Below are 5891 nucleotides of genomic sequence, written 5' to 3'. Positions count from 1 at the left end.
GAAACACTACATCGAAAGAGCTAAATCCAATATCATCCCAAAGATCTGCATTCACAAGAAAAACACACTGAAGTCATGGTAATGCCTAATCCTATGACCTCGTATAGTACCTTAAAAATCTAACAGCAACTGAGGAAGTATCCTTTCCAGATGTGTTGCTTCGATCTTGTCTCCCCTTCAGCAATAGTAGCAGCACGTTGGACAGCTTCTGCATTAAAGGAATATATACAACTTTATAAATTCACTAGAATATGCATTCTCCAATGCTAAGAAACTGAATAATCACTTCCCTTTATACTAATAGAGTAATGGTCACTAGAAACAAGGTGGATCTACCTGTGACAAATAATCGCAGAGTTCACAACTGAGCTTCACGGCATTTGAATGGCTGCAACCCACAGTAAACTACTAAATTACAAAACATGAGTGACGAAAAAAATCATTCGAATGAGATGAAAAAAGCAATGCCATATCCCTTTATTAGAGTCTTACATGCTTTGAAGAAATACCAGATACTAATCTGCTTATTTTAAAGTAATGAATATAATTTTATTACTGTATATGTATACTTTTATGACTCGGCAGATTCGGTGCATCAAACACTTTGCAGACACACTATTCCCCCTTGCCCTTCCTAAACTCAATCTCACAGTTGCTGCATGAGCAAGAACATGCCCTCCTGCTGTTTTTTTTTTTATCTGATATGAATACCCCACCACCGGATCAGCTATCACTGCAAGAAAACATTCACAAAATGACCATTTGAGATTTTCTAAGTAGATTAAACAAGGCAACTATTTTGCATTAGGTTAAACTGTTTCAATTGAAAAGTGAAGTATAACTTTGTTTGTCATGTACACTGCTACATTAACAAGCCTCAGAGCCAATTGTTAAAATGAAATACATGAATTGTCACTTTTGAGCAAGATATAAGGTATTATCAAATTTACCAAAGCATTTCCAAGATGAGCAGTATAAGTCAACCAACCTGGCGCTCTGCAAGTTCTCCTCTTCCAGTGAAGTCTACTCGGAACAGAGCAATGACAAAATCAACAATCTGGAAATTTTCATAAGTTCAGGATAAGAATCAATAGATCAGCAACAAATACATGCTTGGCTTCTTATTTAATACAATCAGTACCACACAAATAGATACAAATAAATACAATAACTCATTAAAAATGTGACAAAAGATGATACAGGAAATAGGAATATTAGATCAAACTTATGTTGTTTTCACAGCAATGCCATACTCTTGTTTCTTAGTGGCAGCCTTAGCAACATAAGGAGCTTTCTCCTACTCACAAACAAACCACACACAATTTCAAACAAGTGCCTTCAATAAAGCATGAACTGAATTAACTCGATTTCATGAAGAGATCTTACAGATACAGACATAGACTTCCATTAGCTCCACCTTACCATTTTGAAGGTTCGAATCTGTCGCTTAGACAACTGCAATTTTGTTACTCAACTCCACTCACCTTGGAGATTTCTATCCGTTCCACTCATTCTTTTTATGCTTACGACCCAACGTATTAGTCATGAGAGATACAATAATAATAATAATAACAACAATTGCATACCATAGTAGTAACGATAACTGTACTTAATTTACATCTTACAATTTAGTAGATTTCGAGGATGAAATCATTTTAGTGGGTGATATTGTAATAACCGTAAATTTTTATATAAGAGACTCATTAGATAAGGTATGTTAATGTTAACCCACTGTAGCTAAAGCTAATAAGATAATACGGAGTATATAATATACATAACATTAAAAACTCCCTTGCTATTTGTGTTCTTCATCTTAGCAGATGAATCACCACAATTCCTATAGACATCTTTCTTGACTGGCTAGATGGACGGTACCAAACTACAATTCCCATTCATACGTTCTTACACACAAATATTTACTCTATAAGCTATCTGCACTTATCTGAACTTTGATAAAAGCAATTATCCTCAAAAAACCAGTAACATGATTGAGCATATACACATATAACGCACAAGAATCATTACAACCAAAACTCCAATCCTACTTATACGATTCTAGCAGTGATTCAACATTATTTGATCTATTAAGCATCTATATAACTCATGATTAATCTATTAGATATATAGATACAGATACATATAGATATATTTTTGTATTCATATACACAGATACATATATATACTATAGATAGCAGACATATATATAGCTATATAGACAGTACTGTTCTCTTTTTCATCATGTGAATATACAAAATGAAATCTACTAAACGTCAATACAGAAGCGAGTTGTATAGATATAGAAATAGATAAGATACATATTATGGATATAGATACGGATGTATAATATAGATATAAATTTTAAATATAATATAGAATATAGATCAGATACACACATATGTATATGTATATGTATATATATCGCCACCAATATTTCCATTTCAACTAATTACTTATGAGAGATAGAATAATCATTTCATAACAACTGAATTATACTTCAAATTATTAATTAACATAGCAAGTAATTACAATAACTAACATTTTAATTAATTAACTTACGAGCAACAGGAGTGAAAACAAGGGAAGGAACGATCAAGTTGCGCGTGAAGACCATCGGAGCCCTAAATTGAAACTGAAAATATATATATATAATATATATAATATATATTATATATAATATATATTTGATTGATTTGAGCCCTAAATTGAAATTGAAAATTGAACATCGGAGCCTAATTATAAAGACTATCAAAAGATGAATAATGAGGGATAAGGATTGAAGACTAATGCGTGTGTGAGAGTGAGTGAGGAGTGAAAGGAAGTAATAGGTTTTAGGGGAAAGGGTTAAGTTTTTTTAGAATTGATTTCATTTTTTTTTGTTGTCGCCGAAGGAAATGTCATTTTACTCCGTGTTAGACTACCTTTTTTATGACATTAGAAATTGCCTATCATCTCTTTGAGATTGCACAATTTATTACAGTTTTTTTTATGCCACATGTTTTGTGTGTCATAATTTGGTGTGTGTCATAATTTAGGTGTCATTAAAGGTTATTTTTCTAGGCTAGGAAGTTCGGAAGCTAGTAGGAGAGAGGAAAAAATATATATTAATACCGGTATTTTAATCATACCGGTAAGCAGTGGCGATACCACATGGGGGGAAAGGGGCAAATACCTTCCTCGAAATTTAGATTTTGTCATGTATTTATAAGTTTTCATCGATTTTTAAAAAATTCCTATAGGTTTCTAACATTTTGACCCCCTTTTATACTTTATTTCACGGATTTTTTTATTTTGCCTTTTTGAAAATTTTTTCTAGTACTGCCCTCTGCCGGTTAGTCGGTGTTATTGGCCGATATTACTAGTATGGTTAATTTTATAGAATGCTAAAAAAACCGTGTTATAGTTTGACCAAAATAGTCAAAATACAATCACAATCTACACAAAAATAATATCAAATACATAATTCATAACAAAATATAACTTTTACACAAACAACAACAAATAATGTTAAAGTATCATAAAATAAGGGTTAAGTGCAAAAACGTTAATGTGGTTTGTCACTTTTGCAATTTTAATCCTCTCTGTCAACTTTTGGTCCAAAATCATTAATGTGGTTTACACTTTGTCTGTACTTCTGTTAAGTCTCTCCACGTACAAGTCAAGTTGGGTCATTTTCGTCAGTTCGATCACTTCACTTTTTCCACACTCTCTTAAAATCCGATCGACGTCGAAGTATCGATCGAAAATAAACCTAAATACCTTATACTAGATAGGGTAAGTGGGTATCATTGTGTCTGTGGTTATAGTCAACTTTTAACAATTTTAATGGATTTTAAAGACAATAATAAAAGTAATGTTAATTAACTAAAGCAAAGATAAAAAATTTATTATACTAAAACATGATGCTCTAATAATTTATTAACCAGTTACATCTTTCGATTTCTTAAGTTTTCAATTTTGACTTTCTTCTTGACTTTTTTATATATATTAATAAATAATATATATATTTACACATAGTAGTCGACCAAAGATAACTATCATATTGGATAAGTACAATAAATTTGTTTAATATATAAAAGATGGCTTATATCGATTAGTTAGTATCCTCCTAAAACTATAACTTACTCTTACATGCTTCACATATAGTAACATTAACGACGCAATGAATACAAAATAAAATTCCAAATTCTACTTAACTCTATACAACCTTTTTAAAAAATACAATGAATACATAATTTGAAATTTTCAAAACCATGTACATTACTCGATGACTCAATACATGATGTAACTTTACCGACGTCTCCTGAGTACAAAATAAAAAAGTCTTTATATGACAGCAAAATTCGTATATCAATAGGTACAAGTTATAAATATAATTTTTAGATAAAAGAGAGTATTCTTAACTTAAAATTTATTATTCATTATGTTGTTCAAGGGAAAGTTCAACTACCAAAACTGAAACAACAACCTTTATACAACTGTTTCATTTATTTGTAATATTCGTGTAATTTATATCACCAACTATTGCTTGATCAGCCTTCGATTGTGCAGCCGGAAGATCTTTTTACCAGAACCTACATAAAAAAAATTATTTTTGTTTTTTATTTTTTTTTATAACATTTTTTACATTTGAACTGAATAGTTAGTTTTATGTATATCTTCAACTTTGAAATTATGAGTTTTTATTACTTTAATGTATAAATATATAATATTAATATATCGTAGTCCCATGTCCAGTGTTGGATGCGGGTCTAAAATCTAGTTAATGACTAAACTTTAATTAATAAAACAGACCAAAATTAAACAGAGAAGTTATAACGATGATAAAAAGTGCATCTCCCGAATCCCCAAAGTTGTGTTAATTTACCTAATAAACTTTACCGAGTATTTATTCTAAATTACATCGACATAATTTTATACTTGACAAGAACAATTTTGGGCACAACCTATGTTAATTATATGACCTATCTTAATCCCTAAACTAGGTGGACTCAACACAATCATTAACTCACAATAACTTGTCTTACCAAAATCCAAATCAATAATAGTGAGTAATAGTCAATCAGTCATATGAATTATAATCCAAAAATAACAATGTTTACGCGATTAAAAGTAAAGTTCATCAAGTAAAATTACTAACAATTGTTCATCGGTAGAGATTGCAAAAACCTTAACCGAACATAATCATCTTCAAGTCACCACTGGTAGATGTAGAAATTCGTTGTCGCATGATGATGTTGTTCGACTTTCTGTTCGTTCCAGGATTCGTCCGCAACCCTCTCAACTTTTAGGCTGTCGAATATTATGTGTTTCCAAATTCGTCCGCAGCCCTCTAAATTATGAGGCTGCCGACTCTTAATTGTCCACCCCTCCAAAACAAAATAATAGAATATATAGACTTCTGCTTCTTGAGACCCACGTGAACATCAAAGGCAATAGCCTAATCTTGTTTTGATTTTGGCCGCACCCATCAAGGAATGTATGGTTGCTCTTTTATTTTTTCTCTCTAATGTCCATTTGCATAAGAAGCCCAAAACACAAATAATTATGACTCTTATTGTATTGTAATTTCATAAAAGGCGAGGACCATGAACAGTGTCACGTGACATATGGCATTATTCTATTAGTCACCTGTATCCTGCGTTTTTTCCAGATTTGCCATATCGGATTCCGTAAGGTTATTTTTTTGTTCGGTTTTCTTGGTTTCCTACATAGTTTTTTTTGCTTTTGTGTTTTCTTTCTATTATGGTCCACCTATACCCCGCGTTTTTTTTGATTTTGCAATATCGGATCCCGTTAAGGTTATTTTTCTTTTGGTTTTTGTGGTTTATTACATAGTATTTTTGTTTTTGTGTTTTCTTTCTATTGGTTTATCGTATATCCCCATCACTATT

The 5891-nt window shown here is 31.3% G+C and overlaps 1 long non-coding RNA gene across 1 annotated transcript; it reads right to left on the bottom strand.

The window, feature by feature from the left end:
• Positions 1-723: 723 nt before the first annotated feature.
• LOC122584655 lies at positions 724-2588 on the bottom strand. Its single transcript, XR_006321572.1, has 3 exons — positions 2557-2588; positions 989-1057; positions 724-733 (listed from the first exon to the last, which is right to left on the bottom strand). It is a non-coding gene; the product is annotated as an uncharacterized LOC122584655 (long non-coding RNA).
• Positions 2589-5891: the final 3303 nt, after the last annotated feature.

Source organism: Erigeron canadensis, unplaced genomic scaffold (assembly GCF_010389155.1).
Source record: "Erigeron canadensis isolate Cc75 unplaced genomic scaffold, C_canadensis_v1 Conyza_canadensis_unscaffolded:96, whole genome shotgun sequence".
Taxonomy (NCBI): Eukaryota; Viridiplantae; Streptophyta; class Magnoliopsida; order Asterales; family Asteraceae; genus Erigeron; species Erigeron canadensis.
Note: the sequence above shows the minus strand (reverse complement) of the source record. Positions and strands in the feature narration are given on the sequence as shown.